Here is an 8,511-nt window from a genome sequence, read left to right as displayed (position 1 = left end):
TGGTCTAATAAACCAGGGGTCGTAAGTTCCATTCTCACAGGAGAAAGATTAATTTTGGAAATCAGTTGCGCATCGTGGCCGTATAGCAAACAGTACCTGTGATGACGAACAATTAGCGACAGGCGTTTTTTTAAGAATTACTCTCAGATGCGATTAAGGCAAATGGCGCAAATAAAGCATTTGCCAAAGCGGTACAGCATAAGGTGGGACGAGGCAGTCTGAATTACATTTTATAGATGTATTTCTCACATATCTCAGAGCCTCTCGCGATATTCGTCGTCGTCGTCGTCGTCGTCGTCGTCGTCGTCGTCGTCGTCGTCGCCGCCGCCGCCGCTTCTGCAGAAGTAGCAAATGGCAATCGTAGCAAATGCGGCGAGGGTCGCCCTGCCTTCGATTCCGAATGCACAAAGTGTGTGGTCTTGTTTCTCAGTCTATATTTGGTCGGTCTCGTCAGAGGTTGAATGTAACGAATGGGTGGGAAAGAGCAAGGGGCAGCGGCTGTGTAGAACGAAAACACAAATCCTCAGGGGTGTGAGCGTTTCGAGATGAGTCGTATACATGTAAATGTTGGTCGTCAGTGACCGTGTGGCCTAATGGATAAGGCGTCGGACTTCGGATCTGAAGATTACAGGTTCGAATGCTGTCACGCTTGTGTTTTTCCAGTTCTGAAAAAGAAACATAACGTTTTAATGTAGCAATTGAGCAGTACGAAACCGTCTGAATGTTGCTGTTGACCATTTTTTGCTTGGAGATGCTCTTGAGCTTGAAACACACACAACAAGACCGGTGTTAACTAGCGAAATGGTCGGCAGAGTGCCGACACAGCGAGTTTTGACTATCACTTGCACATCTAAAACAACGTCGGAAAGTAACTCGTTCGGCATTTGAGTCACATAAAGTATGTGCGTTAATTTTGACGCCACTAGCTGTGCATGTTGTCATGCAATTTCTTTACCTCTCAGAAAGGATTATGACATAAAAGTGAAGTACGTGACTAGTGTGACGTTAGGAAAACATTAGGCATCATGGAGAGATTCTGTATGGGACCACCCAACCCAAACGAGTACTGTGTGACGTGCTACCCGGCAGGTATTCACCGAGGTAGCCGGCTAGCTCAGTCGGTAGAGCGTCAGACTCTTAATCCCAGGGTCGTGGGTTCGAGCCAGACGCTGGGCGGAACGGAATTTTGTTCCGCTGCAGGTGTAAATTACCGTTTTTCTGATTAACGAGATTTAATGGAAATAGCAACTTTAAACTTTGCCTACGTCTCTGTCAGTCGCAAGGAAGCTGTATTTGAAGGTGAAGGTGATTTTGTAGACATGTGTGAAAGACATGTTCTGAAATGCAAGTGTTGTTGTTTGGAGAGCACATCGGTTACGTGTCAGATGTGTAGCCAAGCAGTAATTTGTCGCCATAGCTGCAAATATTAGCCGGTAATATGAAGTGTTGTCAGCTAAAGTCTGATGATGCAGACGACCGTAAGGACGAAGTACCCAAGAGTACTGCTAGGCCGCGCCTCTTTAGCTCAGTGGTAGAGCACTGGTCTAATAAACCAGGGGTCGTAAGTTCCATTCTCACAGGAGAAAGATTAATTTTGGAAATCAGTTGCGCGTCGTGGCCGTATAGCAAACAGTACCTGTGATGACGAACAATTAGCGACAGGCGTTTTTTTAAGAATTACTCTCAGATGGGATTAAGGCAAATGGCGCAAATAAAGCATTTGCCAAAGCGGTACAGCATAAGGTGGGACGAGGCAGTCTGAATTACATTTTATAGATGTATTTCTCACATATCTCAGAGCCTCTCGCGATATTCGTCGTCGTCGTCGTCGTCGTCGTCGCCGCCGCCGCCGCTTCTGCAGAAGTAGCAAATGGCAATCGTAGCAAATGCGGCGAGGGTCGCCCTGCCTTCGATTCCGAATGCACAATGTGTGTGGTCTTGTTTCTCAGTCTATATTTGGTCGGTCTCGTCAGAGGTTGAATGTAACGAATGGGTGGGAAAGAGCAAGGGGCAGCGGCTGTGTAGAACGAAAACACAAATCCTCAGGGGTGTGAGCGTTTCGAGATGAGTCGTATACATTTAAATGTTGGTCGTCAGTGACTGTGTGGCCTAATGGATAAGGCGTCGGACTTCGGATCTGAAGATTACAGGTTCGAATGCTGTCACGCTTGTGTTTTTCCAGTTCTGAAAAAGAAACATAACGTTTTAATGTAGCAATTGAGCAGTACGAAACCGTCTGAATGTTGCTGTTGACCATTTTTTGCTTGGAGATGCTCTTGAGCTTGAAACACACACAACAAGACCGGTGTTAACTAGCGAAATGGTCGGCAGAGTGTCGACACAGCGAGTTTTGACTATCACTTGCACATCTAAAACAACGTCGGAAAGTAACTCGTTCGGCTTTTGAGTCACATAAAGTATGTGCGTTAATTTTGACGCCACTAGCTCTTCATGTTGTCATGCAATTTCTTTACCTCTCAGAAATGATTATGACATAAAAGTGAAGTACGTGACGAGTGTGACGTTAGGAAAACATTAGGCATCATGGAGAGATTCTGTATGGGACCACCCAACCCAAACGAGTACTGTGTGACGTGCTACCCGGCAGGTATTCACCGAGGTAGCCGGCTAGCTCAGTCGGTAGAGCGTTAGACTCTTAATCCCAGGGTCGTGGGTTCGAGCCAGACGCTGGGCGGAACGGAATTTTGTTCCGCTGCAGGTGTAAATTACCGTTTTTCTGATTAACGAGATTTAATGGAAATAGCAACTTTAAACTTTGCCTACGTCTCTGTCAGTCGCAAGGAAGCTGTATTTGAAGGTGAAGGTGATTTTGTAGACATGTGTGAAAGACATGTTCTGAAATGCAAGTGTTGTTGTTTGGAGAGCACATCGGTTACGTGTCAGATGTGTAGCCAAGCAGTAATTTGTCGCCATAGCTGCAAATATTAGCCGGTAATATGAAGTGTTGTCAGCTAAAGTCTGATGATGCAGACGACCGTAAGGACGAAGTACCCAAGAGTACTGCTAGGCCGCGCCTCTTTAGCTCAGTGGTAGAGCACTGATCTAATAAACCAGGGGTCGTAAGTTCCATTCTCACAGGAGAAAGATTAATTTTGGAAATCAGTTGCGCGTCGTGGCCGTATAGCAAACAGTACCTGTGATGACGAACAATTAGCGACAGGCGTTTTTTTAAGAATTACTCTCAGATGCGATTAAGGCAAATGGCGCAAATAAAGCATTTGCCAAAGCGGTACAGCATAAGGTGGGACGAGGCAGTCTGAATTACATTTTATAGATGTATTTCTCACATATCTCAGAGCCTCTCGCGATATTCGTCGTCGTCGTCGTCGTCGTCGCGCCGCCGCCGCCGCTTCTGCAGAAGTAGCAAATGGCAATCGTAGCAAATGCGGCGAGGGTCGCCCTGCCTTCGATTCCGAATGCACAAAGTGTGTGGTCTTGTTTCTCAGTCTATATTTGGTCGGTCTCGTCAGAGGTTGAATGTAACGAATGGGTGGGAAAGAGCAAGGGGCAGCGGCTGTGTAGAACGAAAACACAAATCCTCAGGGGTGTGAGCGTTTCGAGATGAGTCGTATACATGTAAATGTTGGTCGTCAGTGACCGTGTGGCCTAATGGATAAGGCGTCGGACTTCGGATCTGAAGATTACAGGTTCGAATGCTGTCACGCTTGTGTTTTTCCAGTTCTGAAAAAGAAACATAACGTTTTAATGTAGCAATTGAGCAGTACGAAACCGTCTGAATGTTGCTGTTGACCATTTTTTGCTTGGAGATGCTCTTGAGCTTGAAACACACACAACAAGACCGGTGTTAACTAGCGAAATGGTCGGCAGAGTGCCGACACAGCGAGTTTTGACTATCACTTGCACATCTAAAACAACGTCGGAAAGTAACTCGTTCGGCTTTTGAGTCACATAAAGTATGTGCGTTAATTTTGACGCCACTAGCTGTGCATGTTGTCATGCAATTTCTTTACCTCTCAGAAAGGATTATGACATAAAAGTGAAGTACGTGACTAGTGTGACGTTAGGAAAACATTAGGCATCATGGAGAGATTCTGTATGGGACCACCCAACCCAAACGAGTACTGTGTGACGTGCTACCCGGCAGGTATTCACCGAGGTAGCCGGCTAGCTCAGTCGGTAGAGCGTCAGACTCTTAATCCCAGGGTCGTGGGTTCGAGCCAGACGCTGGGCGGAACGGAATTTTGTTCCGCTGCAGGTGTAAATTACCGTTTTTCTGATTAACGAGATTTAATGGAAATAGCAACTTTAAACTTTGCCTACGTCTCTGTCAGTCGCAAGGAAGCTGTATTTGAAGGTGAAGGTGATTTTGTAGACATGTGTGAAAGACATGTTCTGAAATGCAAGTGTTGTTGTTTGGAGAGCACATCGGTTACGTGTCAGATGTGTAGCCAAGCAGTAATTTGTCGCCATAGCTGCAAATATTAGCCGGTAATATGAAGTGTTGTCAGCTAAAGTCTGATGATGCAGACGACCGTAAGGACGAAGTACCCAAGAGTACTGCTAGGCCGCGCCTCTTTAGCTCAGTGGTAGAGCACTGGTCTAATAAACCAGGGGTCGTAAGTTTCATTCTCACAGGAGAAAGATTAATTTTGGAAATCAGTTGCGCGTCGTGGCCGTATAGCAAACAGTACCTGTGATGACGAACAATTAGCGACAGGCGTTTTTTTAAGAATTACTCTCAGATGGGATTAAGGCAAATGGCGCAAATAAAGCATTTGCCAAAGCGGTACAGCATAAGGTGGGACGAGGCAGTCTGAATTACATTTTATAGATGTATTTCTCACATATCTCAGAGCCTCTCGCGATATTCGTCGTCGTCGTCGTCGTCGTCGTCGCCGCCGCCGCCGCTTCTGCAGAAGTAGCAAATGGCAATCGTAGCAAATGCGGCGAGGGTCGCCCTGCCTTCGATTCCGAATGCACAATGTGTGTGGTCTTGTTTCTCAGTCTATATTTGGTCGGTCTCGTCAGAGGTTGAATGTAACGAATGGGTGGGAAAGAGCAAGGGGCAGCGGCTGTGTAGAACGAAAACACAAATCCTCAGGGGTGTGAGCGTTTCGAGATGAGTCGTATACATTTAAATGTTGGTCGTCAGTGACTGTGTGGCCTAATGGATAAGGCGTCGGACTTCGGATCTGAAGATTACAGGTTCGAATGCTGTCACGCTTGTGTTTTTCCAGTTCTGAAAAAGAAACATAACGTTTTAATGTAGCAATTGAGCAGTACGAAACCGTCTGAATGTTGCTGTTGACCATTTTTTGCTTGGAGATGCTCTTGAGCTTGAAACACACACAACAAGACCGGTGTTAACTAGCGAAATGGTCGGCAGAGTGTCGACACAGCGAGTTTTGACTATCACTTGCACATCTAAAACAACGTCGGAAAGTAACTCGTTCGGCTTTTGAGTCACATAAAGTATGTGCGTTAATTTTGACGCCACTAGCTCTTCATGTTGTCATGCAATTTCTTTACCTCTCAGAAATGATTATGACATAAAAGTGAAGTACGTGACGAGTGTGACGTTAGGAAAACATTAGGCATCATGGAGAGATTCTGTATGGGACCACCCAACCCAAACGAGTACTGTGTGACGTGCTACCCGGCAGGTATTCACCGAGGTAGCCGGCTAGCTCAGTCGGTAGAGCGTTAGACTCTTAATCCCAGGGTCGTGGGTTCGAGCCAGACGCTGGGCGGAACGGAATTTTGTTCCGCTGCAGGTGTAAATTACCGTTTTTCTGATTAACGAGATTTAATGGAAATAGCAACTTTAAACTTTGCCTACGTCTCTGTCAGTCGCAAGGAAGCTGTATTTGAAGGTGAAGGTGATTTTGTAGACATGTGTGAAAGACATGTTCTGAAATGCAAGTGTTGTTGTTTGGAGAGCACATCGGTTACGTGTCAGATGTGTAGCCAAGCAGTAATTTGTCGCCATAGCTGCAAATATTAGCCGGTAATATGAAGTGTTGTCAGCTAAAGTCTGATGATGCAGACGACCGTAAGGACGAAGTACCCAAGAGTACTGCTAGGCCGCGCCTCTTTAGCTCAGTGGTAGAGCACTGATCTAATAAACCAGGGGTCGTAAGTTCCATTCTCACAGGAGAAAGATTAATTTTGGAAATCAGTTGCGCGTCGTGGCCGTATAGCAAACAGTACCTGTGATGACGAACAATTAGCGACAGGCGTTTTTTTAAGAATTACTCTCAGATGCGATTAAGGCAAATGGCGCAAATAAAGCATTTGCCAAAGCGGTACAGCATAAGGTGGGACGAGGCAGTCTGAATTACATTTTATAGATGTATTTCTCACATATCTCAGAGCCTCTCGCGATATTCGTCGTCGTCGTCGTCGTCGTCGCGCCGCCGCCGCCGCTTCTGCAGAAGTAGCAAATGGCAATCGTAGCAAATGCGGCGAGGGTCGCCCTGCCTTCGATTCCGAATGCACAAAGTGTGTGGTCTTGTTTCTCAGTCTATATTTGGTCGGTCTCGTCAGAGGTTGAATGTAACGAATGGGTGGGAAAGAGCAAGGGGCAGCGGCTGTGTAGAACGAAAACACAAATCCTCAGGGGTGTGAGCGTTTCGAGATGAGTCGTATACATGTAAATGTTGGTCGTCAGTGACCGTGTGGCCTAATGGATAAGGCGTCGGACTTCGGATCTGAAGATTACAGGTTCGAATGCTGTCACGCTTGTGTTTTTCCAGTTCTGAAAAAGAAACATAACGTTTTAATGTAGCAATTGAGCAGTACGAAACCGTCTGAATGTTGCTGTTGACCATTTTTTGCTTGGAGATGCTCTTGAGCTTGAAACACACACAACAAGACCGGTGTTAACTAGCGAAATGGTCGGCAGAGTGCCGACACAGCGAGTTTTGACTATCACTTGCACATCTAAAACAACGTCGGAAAGTAACTCGTTCGGCTTTTGAGTCACATAAAGTATGTGCGTTAATTTTGACGCCACTAGCTGTGCATGTTGTCATGCAATTTCTTTACCTCTCAGAAAGGATTATGACATAAAAGTGAAGTACGTGACTAGTGTGACGTTAGGAAAACATTAGGCATCATGGAGAGATTCTGTATGGGACCACCCAACCCAAACGAGTACTGTGTGACGTGCTACCCGGCAGGTATTCACCGAGGTAGCCGGCTAGCTCAGTCGGTAGAGCGTCAGACTCTTAATCCCAGGGTCGTGGGTTCGAGCCAGACGCTGGGCGGAACGGAATTTTGTTCCGCTGCAGGTGTAAATTACCGTTTTTCTGATTAACGAGATTTAATGGAAATAGCAACTTTAAACTTTGCCTACGTCTCTGTCAGTCGCAAGGAAGCTGTATTTGAAGGTGAAGGTGATTTTGTAGACATGTGTGAAAGACATGTTCTGAAATGCAAGTGTTGTTGTTTGGAGAGCACATCGGTTACGTGTCAGATGTGTAGCCAAGCAGTAATTTGTCGCCATAGCTGCAAATATTAGCCGGTAATATGAAGTGTTGTCAGCTAAAGTCTGATGATGCAGACGACCGTAAGGACGAAGTACCCAAGAGTACTGCTAGGCCGCGCCTCTTTAGCTCAGTGGTAGAGCACTGGTCTAATAAACCAGGGGTCGTAAGTTTCATTCTCACAGGAGAAAGATTAATTTTGGAAATCAGTTGCGCGTCGTGGCCGTATAGCAAACAGTACCTGTGATGACGAACAATTAGCGACAGGCGTTTTTTTAAGAATTACTCTCAGATGCGATTAAGGCAAATGGCGCAAATAAAGCATTTGCCAAAGCGGTACAGCATAAGGTGGGACGAGGCAGTCTGAATTACATTTTATAGATGTATTTCTCACATATCTCAGAGCCTCTCGCGATATTCGTCGTCGTCGTCGTCGTCGTCGCCGCCGCCGCCGCTTCTGCAGAAGTAGCAAATGGCAATCGTAGCAAATGCGGCGAGGGTCGCCCTGCCTTCGATTCCGAATGCACAAAGTGTGTGGTCTTGTTTCTCAGTCTATATTTGGTCGGTCTCGTCAGAGGTTGAATGTAACGAATGGGTGGGAAAGAGCAAGGGGCAGCGGCTGTGTAGAACGAAAACACAAATCCTCAGGGGTGTGAGCGTTTCGAGATGAGTCGTATACATGTAAATGTTGGTCGTCAGTGACCGTGTGGCCTAATGGATAAGGCGTCGGACTTCGGATCTGAAGATTACAGGTTCGAATGCTGTCACGCTTGTGTTTTTCCAGTTCTGAAAAAGAAACATAACGTTTTAATGTAGCAATTGAGCAGTACGAAACCGTCTGAATGTTGCTGTTGACCATTTTTTGCTTGGAGATGCTCTTGAGCTTGAAAAACACACAACAAGACCGGTGTTAACTAGCGAAATGGTCGGCAGAGTGCCGACACAGCGAGTTTTGACTATCACTTGCACATCTAAAACAACGTCGGAAAGTAACTCGTTCGGCTTTTGAGTCACATAAAGTATGTGCGTTAATTTTGACGCC

This window comes from Schistocerca gregaria, chromosome 6, assembly GCF_023897955.1.
Source record: "Schistocerca gregaria isolate iqSchGreg1 chromosome 6, iqSchGreg1.2, whole genome shotgun sequence".
Taxonomy (NCBI): Eukaryota; Metazoa; Arthropoda; class Insecta; order Orthoptera; family Acrididae; genus Schistocerca; species Schistocerca gregaria.
Note: the sequence above shows the minus strand (reverse complement) of the source record.